Source organism: Clupea harengus, chromosome 2, assembly GCF_900700415.2.
Source record: "Clupea harengus chromosome 2, Ch_v2.0.2, whole genome shotgun sequence".
Lineage (NCBI taxonomy): Eukaryota > Metazoa > Chordata > Actinopteri > Clupeiformes > Clupeidae > Clupea > Clupea harengus.
Window position 1 is genome coordinate 28,655,158 of NC_045153.1, and position 15,526 is coordinate 28,670,683.

The 15,526-nt window shown below is 40.2% G+C and overlaps 1 long non-coding RNA gene across 1 annotated transcript in view; it reads right to left on the bottom strand.

The window, feature by feature from the left end:
• Positions 1 to 2,795: 2,795 nt before the first annotated feature.
• Positions 2,796 to 15,526, bottom strand: part of LOC116218393 — a 91,146-nt gene continuing 78,415 nt past the window's right edge. Inside the window, exon 3 of the long non-coding RNA XR_004162822.1 lies at positions 2,796 to 3,359. This is a non-coding gene — a long non-coding RNA (uncharacterized LOC116218393). The remainder of the gene's footprint in view (positions 3,360 to 15,526) is intronic.

Here is a 15,526-nt window from a genome sequence, read left to right on the forward strand (position 1 = left end):
CACAAACATTGTAGATTAAGCTCATTACGAAGCAAGCTGAATATAAATATTTTGAACTAAAGATGAAAATATGTTTCATTTCCTAAATCAAAAGTACACATACACCAACTGGAGAATGCCCCCTTCACTGTAGTTTTAATGTAGCTATTTGAGGTTTTGTAATGCGCGTGACTCAGAAAAACTGAGGTGAGTTGCCATCTCTGGTGGTTACAAGGCATGACGTGTCCTTAGGTAAAGATTTAGGAATGTGTGCCCAAGCTGAAATTCCCCTCCCCTTTTTTCCTATGATTTCTTAACATTTGGCCCCCTTGCCCTTCTTGAACACATTAACTCAGTGGTTGCCAGGGGATCTATTAACGATTCGACTTAAACATTTAGCGTCCATTACCACACGACACATAACACTAAATAAACGCTATGCAGGGCCGGACCTAGCACATTTGGTGCCCTAGGCAAGCTTCACCCCTGGTGCCCCCTATTGGCCATTTCTGATATGCAGCAGCTACTTAGGCTAGCTTCGTTTATTGTTTCCATGGTAACAGGAGCCGTCTCAGAATAATCATCAACATTTATCAGAACACGAGAACAGAGGGCAAAGAAAACGGTGCATGGTCTTGGTCTTGCATATTTTAAATTGTGTATATGTACACAAATTTGTATATTTGAATGTGTATATTTCACTGCTATAAAAAAATAGAAAGCAGGTGTTTGATGTTTGTTTACATTTGTCTTCTCTGTCAGTAGTTTGAATTGTATGCTAGGCTATTTGCAGATTCGGTTCCATTTTTCCTAATGATGGACAAATATTCAGGGCCGTTCCTTCCAACAGGCGACATAGGCGGTTACCTGGAGCGCCACCCAGAATGGGGGTCGACATATATGTCTATGGCGATTAAAGCCTAACTATCGAGATTCTAAGTAACAAACTTTTTTTGGTACTCCACGTAGATCATAAAACCTTGAATATAAAAACGACTTAGTGAAATCGGTTGAGAAATGTAAACGCAATTGTGTTTTTTAACCAGAACAACCACAGCTTCACCATTTACTTGGTCAGTTAAGCTTTTATCGTTGTAGGTTTCTCATTTAACAGTACCCTATTTCAGGCAGCCAAGGGATGCCAGACTTGGTTCACGCCCACTTGGGGTCTATCGCAATGTTTTGGGGAAAAATGTACCAATCAACGTTGAGTGTTATACTGCACTGACTGGACTGTGAATGAGAAATAAATGCCCAATGGGCATGTAGAGGAGGCTTCTATGAAAACACACAGTAAATTGTCAGTGGGATCAGATCAGAATCCAATCTGAATCAAAAATAGTGACTGTCTAACATGAACAGCTAATAAAAGGAATTTCAACCAGAGAGTAGTTGGTCAGAGATCATTGTCGTAGTAAGCAATGGATGTCAACTTCGATTTTTTGTTGCAAAACAATTGTGTTAGGTTGCCATTTGAGAAACAGTTAAAAATTAAAGAGAGGGAGGCCGACGCCAGCTATTTCTTTAGTGCAAAAAACAGCAATAAAGCAATAAAAGCAATAAAAAATGTTTTCTACCTGAGGCTAAGACTGCATGGTTAACTGCTGCTAGCAACCTGTGGGGTACCACAGGGTTTACAGATTGAACTAATTTGGTTAGAGCAATTGACGAACACAAGAAAGGTCCCACGTTACATCTAGTCTTAAATTAAAGCTTTTCGGCAAAGTAAGGATTGACCAATCAAGCAGTTGCCATAAGTGTCCAAAAGCACAATAGCCAGGTGACTAAAACCTGTGAGATAATGAAGAGGCTAATCAGTGAGGTGTTGTACATCGGAGAGCAAGAAGTGGTATTTCATGGGCATGATGAATCTGCTCTTAGTCTGAACAGGGGTGATAGATCGCCATAGATCGTTTCGCCTCATTGAAAGGGAGGAGAATGCTACTGTTGTACAAGTAAGCTGGGCAAGAGCTGTATATATGTATAGATTTTTAATACCAATCATCCAATGTTTGTGATAGAGATTGTTACTTGGACTACCATATTATGAGGAGATAGCCTGGTTCCCAATGTTCAGTTTGTGCCTTTTTATTGTGGCACAAAGTGATTAGACACACCATTACTGTGAAATGTACGTAACGTTTTGTAGCTGTTGAAGAAAATAAAGTGCCATGGGTATATTAAGCATGAACGTTATGTCTTTAAGACAGAGTTACACCAGAGACATAAGAACGACTTATTTACACGATGGCAGCGGTCAAAGTCTTTTTGCTTAGGAAGGTTGTGAAATGACCTAGAATTAGCGAAGTGGCATTCATGATAAGAGTTGGTCGAGTTCTCTAAATGCTGAAAGAAAGGTGTTTGAAAGTTTCCTTACGCGTCTCCTTCAGCATTAGGTACACTGCACCATCCTTTTGAAAGAAAAGGAGATAATGCCGTCCCACAATTCCTTGCGGCAGCAACAACAAAGGATCATCATGACCCAGTGCAGTTGGATTCTATTAACACCACAGTTGTCTTTTCCTAAGTCCTTATGAATTCTCCTTCACATCTTACCTTGACCTCATGACATTTTCCATCGAGGACAAGGAAAAGTGGCGATATAGCCAGAGAATGGGTGTGATATGATGATGGGGCTGTTGTTCAGCTACTCGGTACAACTGCCTTACTGTTTCACAAATAAACCAACAATCAAGTTGGCATTAACGTTAGTTGAGTGATAGAGGCTAACGTTATTTTGCAGTTGAATGTGGTACTAACAACTATAAGGTTACAGCAGCAAAACCAGGCATGGCTGACATGAATGTACTCAGGCGTTTTGAGGCTTAAAGAAGAACTTTACTATTATTGAAGTAATGCTTATCATGTGAAAATGAACACCCTACCATGAAGACACACGTCAGACTCCATTGTAACGTTACTACAGTGGTCAACTTATATTCGTAACCTAGGAAACAAGTGTGTTGCCTTGTGCCCTCTGGTGGACAAACTGCCAGGTTCCATTAGCTTTGATGATAACATTCAATAAACAGATATTGAATAACAGTGCCACATTAGTGACCTTAATTATATTATTGTTAATTCTTGTCTCATACCTTGTATGTCTTATATGTAATACACTAAATGACTTATGGTGTGCAGGGATAGATCATTATTCGTACAGTATGGCGTGAAAAAAAGGACACTATGTGATGAATTTCTACAATGAATTAATTTAGTTAATTGAGTTCATTAGTGTTGATCCATGTTATGATCCATGTTGGCATTTCGTTCTTTAATACCTATTTAGCCTCCAGGCTACGTTTGGAATCCACACAAATTAAACCGGGCTTTGCAGCACTTGCAACTTCACTTGTTCAGCCACTGATGGACAGTCAGTCCTAAAACACAGAGAGAAAGAACGTGTGAATTAGGTGTTACTATCAATTCAAAGGGCATACATTTTACATGAATGGGCAGGACGTTTCCATAATAAATGAGATAGGTAACACTCCTATGACGCAGTTGGCTGAGGCTATTTCCTGCTAAGAGAAGAATAGTGCCTTTATCAACGTGGGTTGACACTCCACCACACTATTCCCTTAATTCAGAGATCATGTTTTAGGAGCCTGCATTCTCCACCATCACCCACTCTTAACATCTAGGACAATCCTGTTTGATTCATCAGTAATTCAGGAGAATATGATGACCAGTATCTGATGTCATCCAAATCCAGACATGACTTCTAGTAAACAGTCAGTGACACATTGTGTAATGTAGGGAACAAAGCCTTGGAGATTGACAGCAAGGCCTTTCCTTTTCGCAGCTCCCTCATTAACCAAGTTTTCCTATTTGCACAAGTCTCTTTGTTCTCACTGCATTGATCTGACTCACTGGGCATTGGGCTGGCCATGGACCGCTGCCGCAATTCAGTGATGTTTCAAGTGGAGTCCGTTCAACTTTCCCCCCATGCCTTTTCAAAGTGTTGCCGTGACTGTTTTTCCTATGATAACAGCTGTCTGTGCAGACTAATTAAGAAGAAAAAAAAGGGAGTGGTTTGTGGGGGCCCTCACCTCACTGTGCAGACACGCTGATGTGAACCAGTCTCTTGCCCACAGAGCGGGAGTGGGAGAGGGGGGTGGCGGGGTGGGGAGAGGATTTGAAGGGTGAGCAGCCAGCTGCTTCATTCCATAGTGCTCACTCTCCATCCAGCCTGCTAGCCCCAGCATCCTGCCCAGCCCAGCTCTGGCGCTTCCCTCATTCCCCTGTGGAGGTACGTCTGCACTCAGCCCACTCACAGCATTCTCTCCGTTTCCTCTCCCTTCCTCTCACCCGGCCACTGCGCTCTTAGCTAACAACCTCACACTGCCTCACTGCCTCCCCCCTCCCCCTGCCACACGTTTGATGTGGTTGCATACACTCAGAGATAGCAGGAAATAGTGTTTTTGTTCTTTGCTTTTTCTCAGGGTATTCTTCCTTTAGTCTCACTGTAATGAATGAAGGCCTGTGAGCCAAGAGAGGGTCTGGGAAAAGAGGATGTGAAAGGGGCTTTCAGAAGCAATGGGATGTGACTCAGGTCTCCAATGCAGGTAGTAATCTGTCTGCTGGCTGCTTGCATGGCCATTAGTGCTAATCTGGAGCTTCCGACATTACTATAAAGCCAAGCATGGCATGACTACTTTCATGCTCCTATACAGTCTATAGTATAGCTTTGTTTTCTTTTCTTTTCATTTGTTTTGTTTGTGTTTTGTTGTTGTTGCTCAAGTGACATGTTTAGAAAACAGTTACGCAAAAAGACTGGTCTTCTATTTTAAGATACAAGGAAACCCGATGCTAATAGCTTTCGTGCACATTACACATGACATCACCTTGTTCACTCTCTAACTAAAACCTCAACCTTAACCTGAACGCCGTGGTTAGCACCACCTGAGTAAAACAACTTCAGTTCCAGGTACAGATAGTAGCCATAAAATAAGGCATGTATAACAAATAGCGATAGTATTAACAAGATAGTCAATGAGACAGGTTGTTTACAGAGGCGCCACCCCTCATAATCGTCTGCCAAACACATTACATAAAATAGGCAGAGGAAATATGCAAAGAATTAAAGCCATGGAGCAGGATGCGGTGTTAAGATCACAGACATACTACTCGTCTGCGTCTAATGACTAGGTTTTAGTGTGGTATTCATGGGAATATTAAGTACCGATTGGAAGGAATGTTAAGTGATGGGAGGGTGGAGACAGATTAATCTCCAGTGGTTGATTGTGTTGCTTTTCAAAACATCTACTTAAGACACACATGCAACCACCTCTTTTCTTCCCAAAGAGGTCTTATTACTGAGTTCTACCTTAAGTTGAGACAGGTGGTAAAGGTGGTACAGAACATTTTGTTCACTCTCACACAGAACACACTGGTAGCCTGGAAGAGACCGTAGTCTTAATAATTAAATAATTAAGAACTCTGCAGACACTGAGAAAGACTGACAAAGGCTGGAAGAGACCTTAGTCTTAATAATTAAATAATTAAGAACTCTGCAGACACTGAGAAAGACTGACAAAGGCAATATATAAAACTCCCACAAAAGAAATGCATTTTACAAGCATCCATAATATATACCAGCTCTATTTGTATATGTCAAAGTTGCATACATATACATCTAACAGAAACGTGTAAGACGGGGTTGTGTATGCATTCATATGAAAGGTTTTCCACTATAAATAATGATGTTGTGATTAATCCACATTAAGTGAAAAAGCTTGGTACAGCTTTGGTACCTGGCACTCAGGAAGATAATATTTCACAGAGATAAAGTCTTATGTGAGATATGACACTAAAATATAAATCTCATCTCAACATGTTTGGGAAAAGAATTAGCGAAGCGAACATGCAACTTGCATACTAAAATCACATACATTTTGTGTACATACAAAGCACAATACAGGGTGTATCCCATCTTTGTCCATAGATGGTGACTTTCAAAGAACTGTGAATGTGCGTTTCCTTAGTTACCCAGTCTCCAAGGTAACAGGTGCTTGAAATGGAAAATAGCCACCTCTCCCTGGCTGGAATGCAGCCGTGACTGAGGAAGTGAGAAGGCAGGCATGGAGTTGGCCTCAGGCAATATGTGGGTGCCACAGCAGTTTCCTACTTTGTATTTCATTCAAACCTGCAAAGTGTTGGGTACAGCACCAATAGTGTTATTTAATAGAAAAAAAAGTGTAATTTGACAACATTTGAATTTGAATTTTTCTTGGTGAGATTTTTCAGCCTGGATAACAAAAAAGACTGGCTGGCTCTTACACACTCATGTGTATGTTGTGACACAACAGAGTTTTCTTGGTATTTCTGGGCAATAACCTGAGCTGTGAGGTGGAGGTATGTTTTGCATCACAGAATCCCTCCTATAGAAGGTATAAAATCTAAAACACCAGCCGTTACTAATCACTTTATTATGTATATGTTGGTAATCACCGTGAAGGATACTAAACTACCTCTTATTGATAAATGGTGTTTTTTAAGTAATATGCCAAGTGTAGTCTTAATATGTTCAGTAAACAAGTATCGTAACGGTGTTCATTATCGGACGGTGTGTGTTATCGGCAAACGTTCGCATTGTCATGTTAATCCATTATTAAACTGAGCATATCGATTGTTAAGCCATTATTAAGCTTAGCATTTTGATTGTTTAACAGAATGGCCGATGTTGGACACTGTCCGATAACTGACATAGCTACGCTAGAGAACAAAATATCCTTCCAACCATAACAAGGCATGGGTTGGGCCATACTGAGAGGTGCTCCTTTTGTATGCTTATGATCTATCATTTTTATTGTAGCATTAATTAAGTCACAAGAGGTGGAATCTAGAAGTTAGAATCACGCCAGGGTCAGTACAAGGAGGAGTCTCTCTCTCTCTCTCTCTCTCTCTCTCTCTGGCTTCTTCCCTCTCCCTCTTCCCTTTCCACTCTCTTTCACACTCAGTCTGTGTGGGTGTTATGAGCAAATGTGTGCCGTACAGTGGAGAAAAGGTAACAGCACTTCACTGTTTAAGAGAGGGGATTGAGAGATCATCATCTAAGATCAGATAAACATTTACAGTGTTTAATCATATAACAACAGAAAACTCAGAAACCTCTAATGGCAGCAAAGTAAACTGTAACACAGTTGGTGTTTGCACTACATTTTACAGCTGTTTGCACATTGTCAGAAGTGCCTACTCAGTTACATAATATCTTCATTTCACACATTGAACATTTTGTACCCAGACACCCAGTGTACATACTGTACATAGTGTGTCTGTATGAGCCATTTCTGATATATTTATAACATAAATCAACTAAACATATTCTGTTTTGAAGGCATTTTTTAATTTATTTTGGACTGCCTCTGAGATACTTGAGAAAAAAAACCTAGAAAGGAAATGTAGCATTATATCAGTGACACTTGGCCTATTCCGGTGGAAAAAGTAGAATGGTGTTCGAAGTTCTTCATGGGACACAACAGATAGCAAGTGCGAAGGGGAAAATTCTTAGACTGTAAAAAAGACCGAATGTTCTCTCACTCGCACACATCTGGAGGATTCGCAGGCCAGTTTCTCTCCGACCTCTGACCTCCGCTGAGCTGCTGGATGTGGCCTAGATGTCATTGCAAAGGCTTTTGTGTCCCCTCTGCTGAAGTCATGCTCTAAATTATCATCAGATTTCACTGGCTGTGAATCCGCTCTCCAATGATGAACATAATGGTTGGTCAGATCTCAGCTATACTTACATCACCCACAAGAAACGATATCCTTTTTAAAGTGGACCTCCACGGAGTTGTCAGGAAAAAGCTGTCATTTGAGAGACCTCCTGTAAAAAGGGAGGACTTGAAAGCTTGCCCTTTCAATGAGTCAACCTGGTAAATGACTAATGTCAGTTGGACAGCTAGCTTTAACTCAATTTTTTTACGGGCCAGAGCACTGCATTAGAGGAAATTAGGAAAACAATCAGGCTCAGACATTAATCAACCTCCTTTGTCTTTCAGGCAGGAGAAGCCAGCTTCTTTCGCAAGGGTTTCTGTTTTCTAAGAAACAGACTACGACCACTCCTAAATGGAGATTTGATTATATCATTCTAATACAAATCATGATTTGGTATAAAGACCTGCAGAGCTTGGTCTATATTAGGTCTATAAATAAGAAACAGGATTACGATATGAAATATGCTATGTCCGGTAATAATTCATATGGAAATAAATAATGTTATAGGAATGTGAATGAATTGCCTTGGGGCTGAACACTGTTTCTTTTGATCAGGGGAAAAAAGGACAGGGGTAAATTTTTTAATGTTGTTTTATCACACAAATCTATAAATTACCTTAAATGAAATATAGCAGAAACCAGGTTTACACTGTGCCAAGCGCCAGGCCTGAATCCAAGATTCAAGCAGTCATTCCCTTCTTTAAGTGGCTCAGAGTTTCTGCCAGGGCATCTCCCACGCACTGTATATTTTACATTCCACATACCCAGCTTTATTCTCTGGTTCACTCCTTCCTTTTTGTATAATCACAGACTTATGTATTGTCTGGCAAAATCCCCAGTACTTATCCTGAAATGGTGAATAGTCAGTCATAAAGCTCTGAGTCTTGCTCAGGGAAACTCATGATTATGTTACACTCACTGACAAGCTAACCTATTGATCCACTCAGAGTCTGCTGTCCCAGCCAAATCAGTGCTGGCCTGGTGAAACACCTCCAAGGCCCTCGGCTTGAGTCCCACACTTTTTATATGTCTATTTAGGTTTGTAATTGTAAAACATATTGCAGGGTTGAGATGAAAGGTTTGAGTTAAGCATAAGGCTGTCCCGGTGAAGTCCCTTTGCATGAAAGGTCTGTTAACCTGGCAAGGGTACTTGTTAGAAAATAAAGAGGATCTGGACATTTCCTCTGTTCAGAGTATGTTTCCAAAGACGACGGTGTGACTGCTTCTCTCCTTGCGTACAGTAAAGGGAGAAGGAACTCCTACAGCACAATATCTCAGACAAGACATCTTAACGGTCCCTCTCCAGAGGACCAGTTGCTTAAGAGTTTGCATGGATTCTCCAACGTGTCAGTGTTTGTGAAGAGGACCGAGAAGAGACCCAGACTCAGAATCGAATTATGAAAGAACATCTCAAGAATTCACCACATTCAGCTGGCACATAAGTAACAATTATGGGTGGTTAACTTAATGCAATGGATATAGGATCGCTAAGTGTGAGGTCTGGCACACTGCAGCAATATGGAGGGGCGGGAAAGTATGAGACAGTATGTTTGCCATCCTGTATGGCTTTTAAACAAACACTCTGTAATTGTTTATGTAGGCAGAGCATAAACAGAGACATACATACATAATAAGTCACTAACACAGTTTGCATTTAAGCTTTGTCTGATCATATTTTCCCCCTACTCTCACTTCTGGAAAGATCCACACCGAGACATGCGGCTGAGTTTTTCATGAACTCACACTGTGAATGGCTGTGTCATTTATTGATGGAAAAATGCTATGGTAAATACAGAATGTTTTGGTCATTTTTTTCATCGCTTTTCAAAGTTCCTGGGAGTGCTAAATGTTTTCAAAGTATTACGTTTGAAAGGCTGAACAGCCCTTCAGACAGAAATGGAGTGGATGTGCTGGCAATTTGAGAGATTTTGTAAAGCATCTGTGCTAGTTAACATACCTTTCATTATTGCCCTTAGCTATGGAAGGAACAACGTTAAGAACCTTTCAGGCCTCAGATGTAAGGGCTAACTTCTGTGGGTTAAATGTGAGCCCAGATGTGCACACACCCCTTCAAGTCGAATTTACAATATGTAGATAGGTTCACAATAATGCTGCTATGAGGAGTGAATGTGAAGACTCCTTGCATAGCAACACACAATGACAGTTGTTTCTGCATCTGATTTGTGTATTTCCTTGGTTGTGTTCACACTGAATAGCAACCAGTTGTAATTTCAATTTGTGAAACACAGTTGCACATTGATAGACATCAGGGGTATTTGGCGAGCAAGACTGTGTGTGCTGTCAATTTTTAATTTGTTCCCATACCTTTGAAGTGTTTTAATGAGCTGAGTTTGTTGTTCATATCGGTTGTTTCTGCCTGAAATAAGATGTTATTGGACTGCTTAACCAGCCTGACCTAGTGGTTACAATATCAGTTTGTTTTAATGAGTGAAGTAATCACTGGGGTGCAGTCTCATCTTGTTTGGTAGAATTTGTTTTTGGTGTGAGCACAGAGAGGAATTGATATTGCAGCGGGTTGGGTTGGCGAAACTTGGGGCATGCTGCGGAGCGAGAGACTGTGGGTAGCTCCCAGCATTCAATGTGGGCAAGAAACTGATGTTCTACCAGTTTGTATTGTTCTTCCCAGGACAATTCAGTCCATGGCTCCCTTTTGTGTTTGATGGTAATGTGTGTGATTTTGTCTGTGTTATGCTGTTTAATGCCAGTGTTAGTCCCTTATATTAGTTTTACTTTATCTGTCCACCATTAATGTCTTTGTCACTGTGAGGTATGCCCTGCCCTCCTGTCTTCCATTGTGTTTGTGTTTTTCCTGTGTGTGAACTTCAAAATACAAGGCTTGCAATGCAAGAGAGGCTGTCAACACTCCCTAGAGAGAGAGACCCAGGACACTACAATATGAGGGCTTGGGAATGCAAATGAGAGGATTGATTTCCAGAATGTTTAGCAGATGTTTGGTTTGGATTACGTGTTTACAGCTATGTGATCTGGTGTCAGATTTTGGGGTTGGTGACAGAGAGGCCATGACAAAGGCTCAATGGCTGTTTTTAAATTGGATCGACAGAGAGTTGACGCTTAGTTGAGTAAGCAAATCAGGAGGACCTTGGCCATTTTATTTTGAACAATTTTGACTTCAGTGCAGCTCGTCCTTCATTGTAGTTTTCAACTCAAATTGGTAATGTGTGTTTATGTTCTATTAGCTTTTGTTTGTGTGCAAGGCATTTTTCAATCAGAAAGGGTTAGTATGCTGTGAAAATCATTCTGACACAAGACTTTACTGCTGAGTCACATGCTATGTAGTGCTTAGGCCGTTGAGATCCAAACCGAACCTATTGCTGACATTTAAACAGTAAGTGAGGGCACCTTCAAAACAGTGCCTTTAGTGGCCAAAATTAACAGATAAATTAAATTCTCTTTGGGCCTAACTCTACCATAGAAAAGTGATTTCTGGCAGGCCTCAGCAGTCTTACTCTTTATAGCTTTTCATGCCTGATCACTGAATACTCCCACTGCCGCGAAAAACACCACTTTCATTTTTCCAAAATATAATATTATTCTTTTCACATTACGTTCGCATTACTTTAATCTTGCTTTAGTCTTTAATAGTAAGTCATATGCTGTATGTAGGTTTATGAAGCAGTTAGGCTGTAAAACAGTCACCACACATCATTACCTCTGAAACATTGGTGAGCTTTATGTTGAGAGCAGAAAGAGTTCAGAGGAAACCAAATACAGTATGGGGATTCAGCTTCTCATTCCTCGCCCGACACAGGTTCCAGGGATCTGTTCAGAATGCCTGTGAGGCTGTGTGATTACTATCCATAGACAGTGGTACTCCCCTGGTCTATCCAAAAACCCTCTATTTCTCTTGGAACATCAGACCGAAACATGAGAGTTCTCAAAAGAGGACGCCATTGCCAGACACAGTTTAGATCTGATTTGGGTGGTATGGAATTCTCCCATCAGGCGTTTTTTGGAGACTGATTAATATCTTTGTATTCAGAAACATGGACATTCACTCAGTATTTTTTTCTAATGAAACAATATGAAAACAATGAAATGTTATACACATGGCTGAAATGGACGGATCCCAAAAGAGCATAGTAGAGTAGAGCACATAACACTGACTAACACTGTTAGAGGAACAGTCCACCAATACACTTTTTTATCAAATTCAGTGAATTGCTCCTCGCGGTCCTGTAGCTGTCCTGTAAGGTAGACCTACACCATGGGGTCAAAGTTATCTTATGTTGAACTTAATTAGTGTGATTGCTCAATCAGACTAAGCCATCACACTATTGCTCTTCTTAAGTATTAATAGTGTGATTGCATCAGCGCGCATGTTATGATACCCCACATTAGCTTGCTGATATCTATCAACGGATTTCAATCACTAACCTCATGAGTTTCAGTCATGTTAACTTGACAGGTATACAGGTGACAAAAATATAATATAATGTCTTCTTCTATTATATCATATAAAATAGTTTCATTACAACGTCAGTTTATTCAAGCAGACTATGATTTGTTGCAATCTCTCATGAGCTCATGAAAACACTCCATCGCAATGCATAGCTCAGAGCCTAAATTACCTTTTAATTAGGAACTGTGCGTATAGTTAACCAAGATTATAGTTATTTCAAAGGATTTATTTTTTCCTCTAATGAGCAATTAGATTATATACAAAAAGTGGATGAAATTCAAACCATATTAGTTTAGGCTTAAATCAGCTTAGAAACAGCTGAGTTCACCATTGAGTTCATGGTGATCTTGTGCCTTTGCTGAATGGAGGGTTGCTGTGTATCTTGTGTCACAATGGTAAACACAAGATTCATGCAGGCATTGTGAACGTGACGCACTCTGCCCCATAACTTGTCCAACAGGGGGGTAGTAGTACAAAAAATCACAGTCCTATGATGCTGCGACGCAATCACACTTTACATTTTCGCCAGAAAATGCATCTCTAGGGCCGTTTCTATTACCGCGCACTTGCACACTTCAAACTTTCAGTGCTTAGGGCGTTCACACTGAAAGAAACCAGCAGAATTCAGGGCACTGAAAGTACTCTGATGGCGCACTGCAAACGGTCAAAAAATGCAGTGTGAAACGATGGACACTACTCGCTCTAAACGGGCGCCATCTTGGCTACGTAGCGGAAGAGGAGAAGCCCTTTCGGCAGCTTTTCAGGAAAGTTGACTGACTGACGCCTCGCAAATCACTTCAACCATTATTGCTGGTTACAATAACTATGTTATCTGATAGTGCAGTGTCTATTTCTCGGTAACTTTTGAAAAATCTAAGTGAGAAAACGCTAAAAGATGTACATTTACATACAAAACACGGCCGTCTGCGGAGTTTGGTCCGCCATCTTTGTTTAAAATTTCCAGTTGGCCGGAGGAAGCTGGCGCACAGATTTATGGGTAAAAGGCTTGCACATTTGTGTCCGTCAGTGTTCCATTTGAGACAAAACTAATCAGCGACAGAACGCACTACAGATGTAAGTGCTTAGTGTGTACTACGCACTGTATTGCAGTGTACTTCGTAAAGTGTGCGGTAATAGAAACGGCCAAGTTGTCTTCTTTTCTTTATTCCACACGTTATTTGGCGCTGCTCCTGGTGCGTTTGAGATATCAACACTGCTCCAACTCTGACACGTCCCTCCTGAGCTCATGTAGTGCTTTTGGTTGCAATGGTTATGACAATGTAACTAAATTTAGCAAGCTCGCTAGCTAATGGTAGCTTAGGAAGCTAAATAAACGTTTGGAAAGATCAATGGCAACATGGCTAATGTGTGCTAACAAGAGCTTACTAGATAGGGGCTAAGGACTATATTATTATTATTTTATTTCAACTAAAACCAGTTATGTTAACGAGCATAAAAACGAAACGTCTACATTTAAAAAGTTACCTTACCTTTCTAGTTAGCTAAGCAAGCAACCAGGCTGCAAGTATAAAGAGATAATAGCCTGAAATAAAGTTAATTTTCCCAAATCAATTTATTGACAACTGACAGTCTCGATTTGAGCACAACTTTGTGAATTATGATAAATGGCTGCAAAAGACCCTTAACCACCATAGAGAAACAATGGCCAATGTTAAGGTGAAATCCCATTAGTCTCCTATTGACTTAAATTGGGGCATGGGCTTTCTCTGTTCTGCATAAAGGGGGATAAAACCCCTCTCTCCCTTGCAAACAGCTAACACAGATGTTGTCGTACCTTTGCGGTTCTCACTCTGCCTCAATTCTCTCTGGTTACACTGTCTATCTATTTATCAACATAACAGTTTTGAAGAAATACGTGTATCTAACTGATGTTGAAAATACTTACATTACCAACCAGATTTACCTGCAATATCCCAATGTTGAGGATGACTACAAACTCGTTAGTCAACTGGAAACAGCAAAACCTACATCCTTTTGACACACAGATAACACTCACTCCAATAATATCTTCTGCTTTTTATTCATGCTTGCTTAAAGTTTTGAAGACTTTTTGCTCTACCTATTAAAGTGCATCACCACTCATTGTCACAAGTCAGCTTTCTCACAGACAGCTAGAATGAATGTTAATGTACGGCCCATTCCATGTCTTTGTACTACCAAAGTGGACCTATTAGAAAACTACAAGATTAGAAGAAGACTATAGACTTCTAATTTGTTCTCTTCAAAGACAGTAATCTAAGTATTATTGGCATTTTTTACACTTAAAGCCACCCAGGGAGGATGGGTATATTTGATTACACAGTCTTTTAACACTTTAGATCTTAAATGTAATAAATGGAGAGAATTTTTTGTCTTGATCGGGGAAGTTATCTGGCTTATTGCTACACACTTAATGAAGACTGTAAACTCATTTTTAATACTGTTTTACTAATCATAAAGCCTATTGTGTGCTCTAAGCATATGTGTTAGAGCTGTATAATCTGTAATTTCCTGAGATTAGCGATCCTCTGTTGCTGTTTAGCATTGACACTTAACATTTTCTTGTGGAAATGCATCTCTAGTTGTTACTATAGATTGTCTATATATTTTAAAAAAATGTTTATTAAATGATGCTCTACTACCTTGCATGTCGATTGGGTCTAGAATGAATGGATGGGTCTGGAACCATAATAAAGGGCCATTTTTTTTACATGTAAATGCATCCAGTCACACTGTTTTCTAAAATATTAACAGAAAATCTGCATCACACATGTCTGGTAACCAGCAATACAAGCAGCTTGTATTTGTGAATGAAAGATGACTTAAGTAAAAAAACTATGATAATCTATCATAATTTTTGTATCCCACCAGAAAAGGTTTAAAACTAGTGTTTAAGTCCCTCCGTAAAAAAAAAAAAAGATTAGTTTATTTGGCATGGGATCTGTCCCTGCAAATAAACTGCAGACTTTCAACCTAGTCCAGTCCTTGCATGTCCCCTGGTCCATTGTGTGGTGAGTTTGAAAGTAAAAACAAACTGAATTACAAACTTGCTCATAGCAATAGTAGTTCATGGCCAGAATAGTAAGGCGGAGAGTGGACTTTTGGACTGAGATGGCAGAGCTGAGTGATGAGGGCTTTCTTGGACAATAAATCCTGTGAGAAGATAGACAAGATCATAAAAGACAGGATAGCTGAGGACCAGGAATTTAATAATAGAGAAATGACAGGATAGTAAAGCCAACGACATGCTTGAAACAACCTTACGGTGAAACCAAAGAACTTGAAAACTTGGAAACTTGAATTGAACCAGAGGTCAGTAAATAGGTGACCTGGGCCGGACTCAAACTTGGGCCTTCATAAGCACTCTGGCCCATGCGCCCGACTCCT